At 40.5% G+C, this 17,446-nt stretch overlaps 1 protein-coding gene and 1 long non-coding RNA gene across 6 annotated transcripts in view; one reads left to right on the top strand and one right to left on the bottom strand.

Moving 5' to 3' along the window:
* Positions 1-17,446, top strand: part of ablim2 (actin binding LIM protein family, member 2) — a 381,413-nt gene that overhangs the window by 53,040 nt on the left and 310,927 nt on the right. The window lies entirely within an intron of this gene.
* The window catches only part of LOC138758099 (uncharacterized), a 78,417-nt gene that overhangs the window by 33,721 nt on the left and 27,250 nt on the right, over positions 1-17,446 (bottom strand). Inside the window, exon 3 of one of the 5 annotated variants that reach the window (XR_011354142.1) lies at positions 1,360-1,511. The exons of the other annotated variants lie outside the window; for them this stretch is intronic. This is a non-coding gene — a long non-coding RNA (uncharacterized lncRNA). Of the gene's footprint in view, positions 1-1,359; positions 1,512-17,446 lie in introns of those variants that run through there. 5 annotated transcript variants of the gene reach the window in all.

Raw genomic sequence — 17,446 nt, 5'->3', positions numbered from 1 at the left:
ATTTCTTTGAACTGCGTGGATTAGACTAATAAGTTTACAGACATTGTCTGCTGTTCGTCTTTTCTTAATAAATCCAGTTAGACCACAAGTCAATCTTAAACAAGAATGGTTGGCATTGAGTAGCACCTGAGCACCCAGAAACATGGAGTGAAATGGGAAGAAGTTTCATGACCTCGCCAGATTTGCAAGGCCCTACGTGTTACTCTGATGTGGAATGTTCAGCTGCTACATTCTGTCCACTTTGGGAGGCAGATCTCCTCAGTGGATTTCCTGACCAACAGATAATAATCCTAACATTTATCCAGTCAGCTATGTCACACTCAAATTTATTAATTGTCACAAAATAACTAGTACAGTAGGAAGGTTTCTTTGGAAAACAACCAACAGGTTATCTCTTGCATTATACACAGCCTTGCGTAGGACACAGTTTGCAAAATATGGGATTGCAATGTGAATGAAGATGAATTAGCATCAAGCAAGGGTAGTTTGAATGCTCTATTATGGGGTTTATTCAGGAGCCTGAAGCCTAAAGGGAAGAAATGTTCTTTAAACTGATGGGTGAGTGCTTTTACACTCAAACCTTCTCCCCAAAGAATGGGGGGAAAATACAGTGTCCAGGATGTGATTGGCCTTTTAGTATGTTGGCTGCCTTTCCTAGGCATCGAGAGATGTAGATGGAGTTCATAGAGGGGAGGGATGTTTACATAATGTTCTGAACTACATTCGCTACCTTGAATAGTTTCTTCAGATCTTGAGCAGAGCTGCTCCTGTACCATATTGTGATGCAGTAGGTTTTTGGTGGTGTATTTGTATAAGTTATTGAGGGACAGGGTCATGCCAAACTTAGCCTTGTAAGAAAATATAGGCACTGGTGCATTGTGTGAGGTCATTGGAGATATTTATCCGTAGAATTTGAAGCTATCCATTCTTTCAACTTTAGTGCCATTAATCTACTAATCCGACAGGCCAGCATTGTAAGAAATTAGTTCTTGTCATTCTAAAGAGGAGGTTCCTCCTTCTTACTGAGATAAATCACCTTGAAAGAGAGGAAACTCCTCATAGGGATTGGGCCAGCTGAGTTTGGGCTCCCCTCTTGTCCCATTTCTCTGCATGTTAAAATTTGTTCTGTCTTGAGCATTCAGGATGGGAAAGGTTAATCAGCCTGAAACATGAATTCTCTCTCCACAAGATCCCAAACTTTGAGTATTTCTAGTACCAGTATTTCTATTTTTATTTTAGATTTCTAACATTTGGTGCAGTCTTCTATATGAAAACTTTAGAAAGTGTTCAACTCCTTTTAATATGAAGTTAGATGAAGAATAAAGGTGAATACGTTAATTTACAGGTTAATTGGTAGAAAGCTACTTTTTTTATTCCTGATCTCCAGATGTTTAATGATACAATTTTTGAATGGTATTTCTACAGCGATGGCACCACCTTCCCTGTCTTTCATATTTACTTGCCAATTGTGCAAATAGCCTCCCAAATGTTTACAATCCAGGGTCTTCCTCCTGTAATGATAGATTTCAAGTTGAGATTAAAAAAAAACCCCTTATTATAGCAGTTGATAGTGCCATACCTTTTCACTCTACCCTTTTCTGCTAAGCATTGAGCCTAAGAACCATGCCTGTCCTGTGAATTAATCTGCTAACATTTTAATGAGGCATGCTGGCCGCTAATGCTTTCTACCTTCACTCTTTGGAGAACTGCTTTTCTTATTTAATTTTTGTGATCACTGGAGTCAACTCATTGGCTGATGCTCAGTTTGGTTTTGATCAGGATAGTTTAGTATGGTTGCTTGTTGAAAATAAACCGGCTCTTAAACTACAATGGGGCAGTCTTTTTTTTTGCAGCAGATATGACGAGGGAAGGAAGGAGCTCCACCAGATATCTGAAAAGGATCATACTAAATTTCTGGGATAGTGGAGTAGATATTTAACAATACGAAACATTTTAAATGCACTCTATTTATTTCTAGTTTGTATTGCATTGTGCAATCATGTTTAAATGCAATGGATGTTGTGTCTTTGAATTTTCAGAAGGCCGTTAACAAAGTGTTGTACCTGAGGCTACTTAACTAGATAGAAGCCCATGGTTTTACAGATAACATATTAGCATGGGTTGAGTATTGGCTGATGGGGAGGAATCCCAGAATCAGAATACAGGGATCATATTCTGATTGGCTGCCAGTTGCTAGTGGTGTTCCACAGGGGAATTTCTTTAGCCAGAGGGTGATTAATCTGTGAAATTAGTTGTCACAGGCGGTTGTGGAAGCTAAGTCATTGGTGTATTTAAGGTTGAGAAAGATTAGCATGGCGATATAAGGTTGGGAGGGGACTATGGGAAAATGGATCAGTTCATGGTTGAATGATAGGACAAACTTGATGGGCTGAATAGCTTATTTCTGCTCCTATGTCTTATGGTTTCTGCAAAGAAATAGCATTGTCTGTTCTTGGTCTCACTAAAGGCACTTTCAGGTGGCCAAAATACTCGATTGTAAAGCTGCATATTATGGCAATATGCAACTGTCGGGAGGCCACTTGAATGCGCAGGAGGCGCCTGCAAGGCGAAGTTTGTAACCCTCCTCTGAGAGGGATAATTAGCGCAACACAGTGGTGCCCCCCCACCCCCAGCCATCTGAATGCAGCCGCTTGAAAGTGACTGCATTTGAGATAACAGTCAGCTGGCGAGCACCTGACAGCTCCTCTCCCAGCTGCCCCTTCCCCCCGGCATGGGACGTCAGCGAATGGGTAGCCGGCGTGGGCTGTCAGTGCGGGGTCTGCAGGGCTGGGGCTGGGGCGGCCGGCAGGGGAGTTAGGGGCTGGGCCGGCCGTCCCTGAGAATCATGACTTATTGAAACCTCTCACCTTTTAAATTTAGTGGGATTTTATGTGCGGGCGTAAGCCCTGCACTCCCCCGCCGGCCGCCCCAGCCCCACACACCCCCGCCGGGGCAGAGCGATCAGTGTGAGGACATCCCGCATTGGCTGTCCCAGCTCTGACAGCCAGCCATCCCAAATCTGACAGCCTGAAGGGACAGGAGCCGTAGTATGCTCAGATGCACATCCGGTGCAGCTATCCCTTCAGGTGGCCAGCGCTGCACTTTTAATGCTGCCACCTGAATGACAATTCAAAGGGCCGCTTCCTCTTCAGGCGCATTCTTAGCGGAGAATGCACCTGAAGAAACCTTATGTAGAGGAGGCCAAATGAAGTAGGTGTGGTATGTGATCCTTTGCTGCTTTGCAATGGCAGCTTGCATCCCTGAATGGTGTGGCAGGAGGAGGTCTAAGGACAAGTGCCGCACTGGGAACAGGGAAAACTGCAAGGGGATGGGGAGAGAAGGGATGAGCCAACCAGAGAGTTACAAAGACAGTGACCCTTTGGAAAGCAGAAAGGGGTGGGGAATGTAAGATGTGATTGTTGGTGGTATCACATTGCGTGTGATGTAAATGGCCAAGGATAATGTGCTGCATGTGAATGCTACTAGGGTGTAATGTGGACTGTGGGTTTTTGTTGTGTCTGAGGGAAGGGAGAGTGGGTAAAAGTCTGGGAGATGAAGGAAATGCAAGTGAGAGCACCATCAACCATTGTAGTTAGAACCATAGAACATTAGACAACAGAAATGGGGCTCTTCAGCCCTTCTAGTCTCTGCTGAACCATTGTTTTTGCCTAGTCCCATTACTTGCACCCAGTCCATAGCCCTCCATACCTCTCCCATCCATGTACCAGTCGAAATACCTCTTAAATGTTAAAATTGAGCGTGCATTCATCACTTCAACGGGAAGCTTATTCCACACTCCCACCCCCTCTGTGAAGGTGTTCCCCCTAAACCTTTCCCCTTTCATTACCCATGTCCTCTGGTTTGTATCTCACTTACCCTCAGTGGAAAAAAGCCCATCAACATTTACTCTGTCTCTCCCCCTCATAGTTTTAAATGCCACTATCTTATCTCCCCTTATTCTTCTACATTCCAAGGAATAAAGTCCTATCTTTATTAATCTTTCCCTGTAACTTAGTTCCTGAAGTCCAAGCAACATCCTAGTAAATCTTGTGCAATCTTTCTATCTTGTTGATATCTTTTCTGAGGTTAGATGATCAAAACTGCACATAATACTCCAAATTTGACCTCACCAATGACTTATACAACTTTAACATAACATCCCAACTCCTGTATTTCAATACTGTGATTTACCAAGGCCAAAATGTCAAAAGCTCTCTTTACCACCCTAGTCACCTGTGATGCCACTTTCAGGGAATTATTTATATGCATTCCCAGATCTCTCTGTTCTACCACAGTCCTCAGTGCCCTACCGTATATGTCCTTGCTTAATTTATTATTCCAAAATGTAACACCTCACATTTGTCTGCATTAAATTCCATCTGCCATTTTTCAGCCAATTTTTTCAGCTGGTCTAGATCCTTCTGCAAACCTTTGCTATCCACAACATCTCCAATCTTACTGTCATCTGCAAACTTGCTCATCCAATTTACTACATTATCACCAAGATCATTGATATTTGATGACAAACAACAATGGACGTAGCATTGATCTCTGAGGCACACCACTAGTCACAGGCCTCCAGTTTGAGAAGCAGTCATCCACCACTACTATGGCTTATCTTGTCCAGCCATTGTCAAATCCAGTTCGCTACTTCACCATGAATACTGAGCGTCTGAACCATCTGACCAACTTCCCATGTGAGACCTCATCAGAGGCCTTGGTGAAGTCTATGTAGACAACATCCACAGCCTTTCCTTTGTCAGCTTTTCTGTTAGCCTCCTCAAAACTCTATAAGAATTGTTAAAAATGACCTATCATGCACAAAGCCATATTGACTATCCCTAATCAGTCCGTCTATCCAAATAATTGTATATATCCAATCTCTAAGTACACCTTCCAATAATTTACCTACCACTGATGTCAGGCTTACCAGCCTATAATTTCCAAGGTTATGAATATGTGAATTTGGAACAGTTGGGAGCAACATTTTGTGAAAATGGAAAATATTTTCAATGTCCTGGAGCAGAAAGCCTGATTATGAAAACAAGTGGCAAAGGTGGAGGAACTGAGTGAAAGGGGTGGTGTCCTGAAAAAAGAGAGGGTGGGAGGATGTGTAGTCTTGGTGATGCACTATCGATAACCACAAAAGACTGAGGTTGCAAAATTGATGGGATTTTATTGACTATACACTGGAGCAGCAACAAACCTCATCAACTGATTATGGCAGGAAGAATGGGGAGCATGGAAAGGCGTAATGGGTAGGATCAGTCTCGGGAGGTGTGTCTAGCTGGCAATAGCCATTCACAGTATAACAGTGATTTACCACACTTGGGAGCTGTAGAAGTTAGTGGCTTACAGTAAATATCAATGGATGGTTTGTCTTCTGTCCTGAGTTCCTTCATCAATATGTATTCCTATTAATTTAATTATGCTAGTTAAGATTAAATGAACAAATTATATCAAGTGTATGCAATGTTGAGTAGCTATAGAAATTGGATTTTCTGATTGACCAAAAAATTGGCTGATGGACAGTTATCAGGATTGGAACCCTTGGGTAATCCAAGGACTTCCTGTACTTCTGGCAGAGGGAGTGCAATGAAGGTTAAACATTGATTCCTGAGATGAATTTGGTCCTAATGGGTAAGATAAAGCAGACTGGGTCTATACAAGAAAAAATGTTGAATGAGTCTCAATGAAATGTGCAAAATTTTTGCAGAGGTTGGCAGGGTAGATGCAGGAATGGTTTTTCTCCTGACTGGAGTGTTTAGAATCAAGAATCATTGTGAAAACAAGGGGTTTGGTCCTTTGTTATCATGTGCATTATTCACAATGTGTTCATGTAAAGGCACATGAAGAAGCCTCACTAACCTGGTGCCTCTGCCAATAAGAAAGAAGCAAAGTTTCCATGGATTTGCCTCCTGTGCTCCTGTAACCTCTGCAGTTTGTATGGCCTTCTGTCTGTTCCACCAGTGCACCTAAGTTCATAATTCTGAACCTCTGACCCAAGGCCTTTCGGGAGCTCTTCTTATTAGCACTTTCAGAAATCACAGATCCAATCCCTTATTATGAACCTATCTACAGCAGCCCACAGCCATTCAAGCCTCTCACTGGTCTGCAGCTGTGGTCTTCATCCCTGTCAGGTCCTCTCCTAAGCTGCTTCTTATTGGCTGGGCAGAGAATGTACTTTTATTAACAAAATATTGACCTACTGCATGGTAACAGGCCCTTTCAGCCTATGAGCCCGTGCTTCCCATTTACACCCCATTTGACCTTCAACCTGGATATGTTTTGAAGGGTGGGAGGAAATTGGAGCACCGAGAGGAAATTCACGCAGTCACGGGGAGAATATACAAACTCCTTACATACAGCTTTGGATTCAAACCCTGGTTGCTGGTGTAATAGTGTTGTGCTACGCTAATAGTGACGGCCAATGGTCTACTGTTCCATTGGAGCCAGTACCCCTTATGGTCTGTCAAGTATGGGTGCTGTCAAGTTGGGCATCTTAGACATCTTAGGGTTGCTAATTTAAAAAAAAATAAAAGCACTTGCCCTTTCTGCAGGTTGTTTAAAAACTGTATAAATCTGTTAGTGTAATGGAGGAGCACTGTGTATCCTGCATCCACACCAATGTTAATAGGTAAAGCTGTGCAATTTTTTTTGAATATTTTATTTAAAAGAACAACCGTGGTTACAACAATAATGCAATATATCCTAATTTTAACATGGTTTATATATCTATTATATATATAGATATATAAAATATATAAAAAAAAACAAAACGCCCTCCACCCCCCCCCACCCCAACAAATCTACCCTTAAGCTGTGCCTCTATTAAACAATGTAATAAATTTTCAATTCAACTCTGCATTCTTCTCTACCCATTTTGTCTATTTCTAATTGAGGAAATTTGCACCAAAGCAACCCAACCTTTGAGGAGGAAAAGAAGCCACTTCCTCTTTGTATTAAATGAGTGATCACAGATGACTAAATATTGACTAATCTTTCTCTCAAGACAATATTCTCTCCCCATCCAGACTGTCACAACCTTTCAGAATTGTGGATGTTTTCAGTAAAATCATCTTTCCTAAAGTTCAGTTGTACAAGTCTCGCCTCCCCAGCCTTTCCTCATAAGACAAGTAGTTAATTGAGTCCTAATTATACAGCATGGTGATATTGTGACCTTGTGACATTGTCAACAAAAAAGCATCATATTTCAGTTGGAAATTTAGAAATATTTTAAATTTAGTATTCTCAGAGACAAGTTGTTTATTCTAAAGTGAATGATGAAAGCCCAGTTTTTAAAGTATCAGATTTTTAAAAAATGAAGACTCACAGTAGAGTACAGATGCTGGAATCTGAAGCTAAACACATTCTGTCAGGAACTCAGTGGGTCGAGCAACATGAGTGGGAGAAAAAGAATGGTTGACATTTCAAACCAAAATATTTTTTCGGGATTGGAGAAATGTGGAAGAGGAACTCGTGTGAAATGGACAGGATGGAATTGGTGAACCAGTTGGAGATGAAGCACCTCAGTCAGAGGGAGTAGGAGGAGAGGCAAGAGAAAAAAAGTGGGGGGGTTCAGGTAGAAGAAGATGAGTCTCTCAGAGTGGAGTGGATGATTGGAAGACAAAGTCTTTCAGTGCTGGAATTTGATAAAGTGGGAATACAGGTAATAAAGAGAGACTAGAGTGAGGTGTAGGTAGGATTTGGTGGTGAGAGTAGAAGAATCCTGTGGGGGGATGAGAATGGGTGAGAAGTTGGATGGAGGTGGGTGGGAAAGATCAGAATGGGTACAGGTTTAGAAAAAGGGGATTCATAACTTGAAATTAGACATTTTAACCTTCATACCTTTTGGGTGTTGAGAGCTCAGGTGGAATATGAGATGGTGTTCCTCAAATTTACATAGGGCCTCACTTTGACAGTGGAAAAGTCCCAGATAGACAGGTCAGTGTGGGAAGGAGAATTAAAATGGTGTTGAAACTGGAACTCAGGATGGCGATTGTGGACGGAGCATAGTTGCTCAATGAAATGGTCCCAAAGTTTGGGTTGATGTTGATGATTTAGATCAGGAGTGGCCAAACCACTGATCGCGAGCCACATTCTGCTCTTTGATATATAATGTGTAGCTTGTAGAAATATGTTGGCTGAGACAAAAATCATATGATGGCAGTGTTGGAAGGCATGGCTTGTGATTACAATTGCAGCATAATCTCCCTGCTTTTAAATTCCATCCCTCTAGCAATGAAGGCCAGCATTCCATTTGCCTTCTTGATAGCCTGCTACATCTGCAAACCAAACTTTTGCGATTCATGTACAAGCATCTTAAGTCCTTTTGCATGGTAGCATGCTGCAATCATTTGCATTTTAAATAATATTCTGATCTTCCATTTTTCCTTCCAAAGTGAATGACCTCACATTTGTGAACACCTGGCAGACCTTTGCCCTCTCACTTAACCTATCTATATCTCTTCACAGTTGGGTTTTCCACCCAATTTAGTGTCATCTGCAAACTTGAATACATTACACTCTGTCCCCTCTTCCAGAATGTTTATGTCTATAGTGAATAGTTGTGGGCCCAGCACCAGCCCCTGTGACACCCTGCTCACGTGATTGCAAACTAGAAAAAACCACTGTACCCCAACTCTCTGCTTTCTATTGATTAACCAATCCTCTATCCATTCTAATACATCACCCCCAACTCTATGCATTCTTCTGTATGTTTTTTGTGTGGTACCTTATAAAATGCCTGCTGGATAGCCAGGTGAATAATATCCACCTGCTTCCCTCTATCTACTATGCTAGTTATTTCCTCAAATAACTCTAGTAAATTTATCAATGGGACCTGCCTTTGCTGAATCCATGGTATGTCTGCCTGATGGATCCATTTTGCTCTAGATGCCTTGCTATTTCTTCTTTAACGATAGCTTCAAGCATTTCCCAATTATAGATGTTAAACAAACTAACCTATAGTTCCCAGCCTTTTGCTTACATCCTTTTTTGAATAGTGGCGTGGCAGTTGCTGACTTCCAGCCCATCAGGACCTGCCCAAAGTCCAGAAAAGTTTGGTAAATTATCATCAAAGCCTTGACTATAACCCGCAATTTCTTTCAGTACCTTGGGATGCATTCCATCAGGATCAGGGGATTTATTTATCTTTAGACCCTCAAGTTTTCTGAGTACAACCTCTACTGATAGCTATTTCATCCAGGTCCTCCACTCCCATCACATCCATAACCTGTATCTTTGGTATGTTCGACGTACCCTCCACTGTGAACACCGACACAAAATAGATATTCAAAGCTTCAGCCATTTCCTCATTACCTAATATCAGTTCCCCCTTATCTTCCACCCTTTTGCAATTTATATAATTATAAAAACTTTTGCTGTCCATTTTTATATTTTGTGCTAATCTTTTCTCATAGTCTTACCTGCCCTCACTTTATTGCTCACTTCCTGGTTCTTTGTTCCTTCTTAAAATTTTCCCAATCTTCTATTTTCCCACTGCTCTAGGCAGCTTTGTTTGCACAAGGGGTGGCATGGTTGGCATAGCAGTTAGCACAACGCCTTTTCAGCGCCTGCTATTGAGACCAGGGTTCGAATCCTGTGCTGTCTGTAAAGAGTTTGTATTTTCTCCCCGTGTCTATTTGGGTTTTCCCCAGGAGCTCCAGTTCCTCCAACTGTTTGAAATATACTGGGGCTGTAGGTTAATTGGGTGAAAATTTGGCGGCATGGACTCGTGGGCCAAAATAGCCTGTTACCTTCCTATATGTCTAAATTAAAAATTTAAATAAAAAATGTAAATTTTAATTTTAATTTACAATTTGAATTTCAGTTTGATACCTTCCTTTATTTTTTTCGTTATCCAAGGCTGGTTGTCTCCACCCTTACTGTCCTTGCTTTTAACTGGAATATACTTTTGTTGAGCACCGTGAAAAATCTCTTTTGAAAGTCCTCTGCTGTTCCTCAACCGTTCCTCCATATAGCCTGCATTCCCAGTTCACCCTTGTCAACTCCTCCCTCATTCCTTTGTAGTTTCCCTCGTATAGGCATAACACATTTGTTTTAGACTGAACAAATATTTTGATGGTTAACTCAGTGATACTGTGATCACTCTTTCCAAGAGGATCCCTAACTAGAAAATTGCTAATTTTACCTATCGAATTGCACAGGATCAGATCCAAGATGGCATGTTTGCTTGTAGTTTTAGTAACATGCTGTTCAAGAAAGCAATCATGTATGCATTCTTTGAAGTTCTCCTCAAGGTTGTATCGACCAACTTAATTCACCAAATCTACCTCCAGGTTAAAGCTCCCCTTGATAATTGCTGTTCCATCCTTGCATGCCTCCATTATTTTGCAGTTTGTTGTCTGTAATATTATTGGTGGCCTATAGACAATTCCCACTGGTGATTATGTGAATGGCCACAGGCTTTTCCCCAAGGTTGAAATGGGTAACATCAGGGGGGCTTGTTTTAAGGTGCTTGGGAGTAAGTACAGGGGTGATTTAAGAGGCAAGTTCTTCAAACAGAGAGTGGTGGGTGAATGGAATGCACTGCTGGCAAAAGTGGTTGAATCAAGCACAATAGGATCTTTCAAGAAACTATTAGATAGTTCCATAGAGCAGAGGAAAAAGGAGGGTTATGCAGCAGCGAAATTCTAGACAGTTTGTCAACACAGTATTGTGGGCTGAAGGGCCTTCACTGCACTGTAGATTTCTAGCCAGGTGCATTGCATGTGACAATAGATAGCACATAATTTGGTGCATCTGGGAGAACAAATTAAACACTTTTAACAAGATTTAATGTGCAAGTTTCCATTCATACATTTTGTGTTAATCTTCTGATTTTTCAAATTTTCCAGTTGCAATGGCTGTAAACTACAGGTATTACATTTTACTATGTAACATCTTCCTGTTCATTCACTTAACCTATTTACTGCAAAAAGAACATGAATAGCAAAATTATACATTCGAAGGATGGAGAGTTTGCTGACTGAGCCAACATTTAATCTCTTATTGATTGAGAAGATGGTGGTGATTTGTCTTTTGAACCACTAAATTCCTTGCTGTGTGGGTAAACGCACAATTCCCTCAATGAGGGAGTTGGAGGATTTTGACCAATGGACTGTACAGCAAAATAGATCCAAGTCAGGGAAGGTGAGTGACTCCCAGGTGGCAGTGTTCTTATGGCTTTGCTATCTCTTGTTCTTTTGCTTGTTAGAGGTCATGGGTTTGGGAGATATTAAAGGAGTCTTGGTGAGTTGCTGCAGTGTATCCTGTGGGTGGTGCTGTGCTGGAAAAGTATCAGGAATATATTTTTAGAGGCCTTGTGCATAAAATGAAGTAATCCCCCTTCTTTGAACTGACACAACAGCAACTTTAAATATGCACCAAAGGTTTTCTTTATTCATTATCAATTGCACTTGTGTTGAACTTTGCTGTGCCACAACTGAAGCTTACCATACAACTGTCCATTGTCTTTTTAGCTCGAGGATTTGTCTCTGAAGTTTTCAGAGTCTGTTTGTCAATTCTGCTTTCTGTACTGTGGTTTCAAATTCACCACAGATTATAGAACAAGAATAGTCTCTATTTCAGGAAAATGTTGGGCTGACAATGACATCTTGTCAACTATGATCACATCTTGTGCAAAGCCTGGGTGAAATTTCAGAATGTGATGACAGGCTGCAGGATTCTCTGAATTGAGATAGCAAAGACCAAGATATGGAGAGGATTTTCTCAATCAGATTATGATTCTGTTTTTTGTAGTTTTGAAAGCAGATGAGAGATGTAATCTCTTTTCTAAATAGAATTCAAACTGCAAAGAAGGGAATCTGCCCAAATGAATACAGCCCATTCTTCCTATTTACATTCAACCCAATGTCTGTGCTGATATCTGGTGTCCAAAAACAACAGTTAATCCTGAGAAAACAACTTGGATAATCAAATGTTTTGAATTTGAATTCCCAAGTGTCTTCACAGAGCCCAACTGTCTGATTCATTTTGTTTTGTGTTTAAAAATTAACCTTTGTACTTGGAGAGAAGTGTTTAAAAGAAGGGGTGTTTTGCGGTCCCGGACCATTAGCAGCGTACCAATCAAGTTGCAGAGCGGGAAAGCTAACACAGGAGCAGGTGCACAAAGAAGTAAAACGGGAACAGAGTGGAGAGGCCATTGTGGGAGTGGCCAGCGTGAGAGGATCAATGTAGGAGTGGGATTTTGAGGCTTTGGTTATCAGAGTCTGAGGAGAAGGTGCAGGAGTTGAGGCAAGGTAAAGATAGTTTTTTTCTAGCTTTTTTTCTATTTTATATATATAGGGAATGGCAACCAGGGCAGAGACAAGCTCCTCTTGCTAAATGTGGATGGTCAGGGAAGCCACTACTATTCCTGACTACATCTGCAAGAACTGCATCCAACTTCAGCTCCATGCAGACTGTCCGGTAGCTGAGTGGGTGATAAGCAGGAGTGTCAAGGACAAAATCACACCAAGAAGGCAGGAGGAAGATAGCTGGGTAACAGTCAGCAGAGAGTAGGGAAGTAAGCAGGCTATCTGAAAATTTGCCGATGACACCACAGGTCTCGGCAGAATGACACAGAAATGACGAAGCATACAGGAGGGAGATCGATCAACTAGTTGTGTGGTGTCACACCAACAACCTTGCATTCAACCTTAAACCAAGGAGATGTTTTTGGACTTAAGGAGGAAGTCAGGAGAACATAAAGCAGTCCTCATTGAGGGCTCAGCAGTGGAGAGGGGTAAGAGCTTAAAATTCCTGGGTGTCAACATCTCTGAGGATTTGTCCTGGAGCTTCCACGTCGATGCAACCAGGAAGAAGGCTCACTGGCGTCTATATTTTGTGAGGAGTTTGAGTAGATTCGGTATGTCATCAAAGACTCTCAAAGCTCTACAGGTGTACTGAGGAGAACACTCCGGCTGTCTGTTAACTTGGCCTGTGACATCTCAGACACCAGCCTTCACACCATTGAGGACACCTATAAGTGGCGGTGTCTTAAGAAAGCACTCTATTCTCAAGGACCATCACCACCCAGGCCACAGCCTCATCACTCTACTGCCGTCAGGCAAAAAGGAACAGGATCCTAAAGATGAGCACTTAGCAGCACAAGAATAGATTCAATCCCTCCCCATCAGACCCTGAATGAACAATGAATCACAGACACTGCCTTACTTTGACTGTTTCTTGCACTATTTTTAATTTTGTAAGGTGGTTAATATAAATGCTGGCACTGTGATACTGCCACAAAACAACAGATTTTATGACATGTTCATGGCAATTCTGATTCAGTGCAGGGTACCCCTGTGGCCATACCCCTTTGGATACTGCTGAGAGGGATGACCTATCTGGGCTAGGCAACACTGTAATAGCACTGTAGTTGGCTCTCAGCCATAAAAGGGAAGGGTGAAGTCAGGTACAATGAAAGTCATAGGGGACTCGATAGTCAGGGGAACAGATAGGAAATTCTGCGACCGCAAAAGAGACTCCAGGATGGTGTGTTGGCTCCCGGGTGCTCAGGTCCAGGATGTCTCAGAGCAGGTGAAGAATATTCTTTTTATGAATATTTTATTTTCAAAGACTCATGCAATACAAAACATTTTCTTGTCACGTAATTTAATTTAGAGTCCAGTATTTTTTCCCTCCCTCCCTCTCCCCAAAACTCGTGTAAATACACAATTACATAAGAAAAACAGCCGAGCACCGACTGTGCAGAATATTTTTAATCTGGAGGGTGACCAGCCAGAGGTAGTGATACATATTGGTCCCAATGACATAGGCAGGAGTGGGATAAAGGACCTGTAAAGTAAGTTTAAAGAATTAGGAAAGAAGCTGAAGAGCAGGGCCTGCAATATGGTAATCTCTGGATTACTCCCAGTGCCACGAGCTGGGAAAAGTCAGGACAGGAAAATAGCAAAGATGAACAAGTGATGGGGCAAGGTTTAAAGTTCTTGGATCATTGGAAACTTTTCTGGGAAAAGGATGACCTGTGCAAGAGGGATGGATTGCATCTGAACTCAAGACAAACTAATATCGTGGCAGAGAGGTTTGCTAATGCTGTTGGGGGAGGAGGTTTGAATTAGATTTGCAGGGGTTGGGAACAAAATTAATAAGCAGAGGAAGAGGTGGTTGGTGCACAAGCAGGTGGGGGGGGGCAGTTTGTGTGGAAGGATAGGCCATGGGAATTGTGTTGCAATGACGCAATCCAATGTAACAAATAAAGGTTTGAAGATTTTGTATTTAAATGCACACAGCATAAGGAATAAAGTGGATTACCTTGTACAGCTACATGTAATCAGGTTTGATGTTGTGGCCAATGTGGAATCATGGTTAAAGGATGAATGTCATTGGGAGTTGTATGTCGCAGAATACACGTGTACTGTGACAGATTATGCTATATTTTATATCGTATATAGATAAATTTTATAGAAAATAAATTGTGGCTGGTTTTTTTTAAGTGTAGGTCACATGCAAACACTTCAGAACAGATAAAATTTAAAATGCCAGAGCTCTGCTCAAGCCAGACAGTCCAGGCTCCGGGTGCCTTTGCAAAAACTTTGAAGAATGCCTATAAGGACTTCACAAGTAGTTGTTAATTGGATATGCTGTGGAATAATGGACTATTGTTTTGGAAAGCAACAGATGAACGAACTGGGAAGATTAGGTCCGGAGCTGCAGTCTGTCTGAGAGCAGTTTGCTGTTCTAAGAGGGTCATGTAGTTTTCTCAGAGAGAGAGAGAGAGAGAGAATTGAGTTCCACAGTTCAGCAGCAGCAGCTGGGACTGGAACAGGACAAGCTAGAAAGCTTGTGGAAAAGCCCCATTTTGAAGATGGGTTGTGAGTTCAGCCTGGTCAAACCCCTTCATACAAAAGGAGAGGACAGGCTGCATAATGTTTCACTTGAAAAAAGGAACTCTATAGTGATCTGAAAGAAGGAGTTATCATCTGGAAAATCTTGATTGGGCAAGTTTCTTTGGCAAGACACTGAAGTGGCTGATCAGAAGGAATCAGTTGTGGGTGTCCAACGAGTAACAAATCTTTCTCTGAAAACTGACAAGAACCTTCCTGAGTGGTAACTATTTACCTTTCTATTTGCCCACGAGGAGGACCCTGTACTTATAGAAGGTAGACCTCAAAAAGTGGCTATGGAATCTGGATTGGACTCAGTGTTCACTGTTTTGGAAGGGATTACTTTTCAAATGGATAATATGTCAAAATAAACGTCAACTCAAATAACCCAAGGATTTATGGATGTGGAAATAAAAATGAATACTTTGTGTGAAGAAATGTCAACTATGAAACAATAAATGACTGTCGTTCAGGGTGATATTAACAGATGTATAAAATTTGTTGATATTGTACAAGATAATTTAAAAAAAATTGAAACAGCTTTTTCTGAATGTCAAAATCAAGTGGAACGCAATAAAGAAAAAGTGGAAGGTTCTTTTGTAGATTGGGGGATTCAAAGAAAGGATTTATTGAAGAAGATTGATTCTTTGGAAAATCAAAGCCAGAGAAATGTGAAAATAGTTGGTGTTCCAGAGGACTTTGAAGGTTCTGACCCAATAAAAATTTTTAAACATTGGATCCCAGAGGTATTGGGTAAAGAGTTTTTTCCTGAAAGTTTGGAATTGGATCGGGCCCATAGAGCATTGAGGAAAAAAAACACTTCCTGGACAAACACCAAGGGCGGTCTTGATTCATTGTTTGAAGTATCAAGATAGAGAAATGATTTTACGAATGGCGGTACAGGAGGTGCGGCAGAGTCAATCCCTATCGATGATTCAAAACAATAGTTTTTTTAATGCTGATTTGAGTCAAGACGTTATTAGAAGACAATGGGAATTTAATTCGGCTAAAGATGTCTTATTGCGAAAGGGCTATAAATTTGCTTTTCATTATCCTGCAATTTTGAAGGTTTTTTATGGAATTAATTTTTATGGCATCAATTTTTTTAGAACAATCTCGAAGCCTTGGGTTTTGCTAATTCATTGCTAGAATTGTGAAGAAATGGGCGGTCTTCACTATTGTCTCCTAAGAGGAGGGTAAATGGAAATGGGAATGGGTTTGGAAAGAAAGAAGAGCTGACATGAAGTCTTCTTGACATTGAAGATCTGGAACAATCATGGCCTTGGAATCATTGGGTTGAAAATATTTACTATATTTGAATGTTTTTAATTACATAATGAATATATATCTGGCTGGGGGTGCGGGTGGATGACACTGAAAACTTTGACTGTCATCTACCACTAGTGGGTTTTCCACACCCAGATTTTTAGGGTGTTACTATCTTTTGGGTGGTTTTTATTTATTTATTTTTTTTAAATTTTTGCTTATTGAGGGACTTTTTTTGTTCTTTTTGGTGTTTTTGAAGAATTATAAAGGGGAGCGTTATTTTATAGAGTGTGAATATAAGTAGTAAAAATATCTACTTTGAATTTTGCAACTTTTAATGTTCAGGGATTAAATAATCCAATTAAGTGAAAGAGGGTATTGGCTTATATTTAAAAAAAATGAAAAGTGATATTGCCTTTTTACAAGAAACACATTTGACCAAAAAGGAATATTTGAAATTGAAAAGAGATTGGGTTGGACATATGTTTTTTTCTTCTTTTAATTCTAAGGCAAGAAGGGTGGCAATTTTGATTCATAAAAATTTATCATTTGAATTGGAATTTTCAGAGGGAAATTTAGGTAGAGTTTTACGGGTGAATCATAAAATCTTTGCTGAATCCTGGACTTTGTTTAATCTTTATGCACCTAATGTAGATGATGAGCGGTTTATTTCAGAAGCTTTTTTTTATTGTTAACTCAGGCTAATGAAAATTTTTTAGTTGGGGGAGATTTTAATTGTGTTTTGGAACCTTTATTGGATAGAAACTTGAAGAGTATAAGGAAATCAAAGACAGCAATACAGATCAAAGCGTTGATGAAAGATTTAAATCTGGTAGCTATTTTGAGAAAGGTTAATCCTTATTCATCATGACATGATTTGTTTTCTAGGATTGATTTTTTTTGGTATCAGCACACCTACAGGGTAGAGTATTGCAAGCTGAATATAAAAGTAGAATTCTATCTGACCATTCATTATTTTTTTCTTGTGAAAGCTCAGAAGTGGTACGTTCGTTGTATAGATGGAGGTTTAATGCAATGTTATTAAAAAATTAGAGTTTGTTACTTTTGTTAAAGAGCATATCTCTTTAATTTTGACTGAGAACATTAATTTTGCGGATAGTCATTTTGTAGTATGGGACACGTTAAAAGCTTATTTGTGGGGACAGGTTATTAGTTATTCTACGAAAGTTAACCAATTCATGGCAGAAAGTTTAATGTTGGAAAATCAGATTGATGAGTTAGAGAAAGACTTTCAGAAGGATGTGACTGAAGACAAAAAAGCCGCATTAGCGAAATTGAAATTACGTTATAATACTTTACACACTTAT

This window comes from Narcine bancroftii, chromosome 3 (genome assembly GCF_036971445.1).
Source record: "Narcine bancroftii isolate sNarBan1 chromosome 3, sNarBan1.hap1, whole genome shotgun sequence".
NCBI lineage: Eukaryota > Metazoa > Chordata > Chondrichthyes > Torpediniformes > Narcinidae > Narcine > Narcine bancroftii.
The sequence above is the reverse complement of the archived record's forward strand: the minus strand, read 5'-3'. Positions and strand labels throughout refer to the sequence as shown.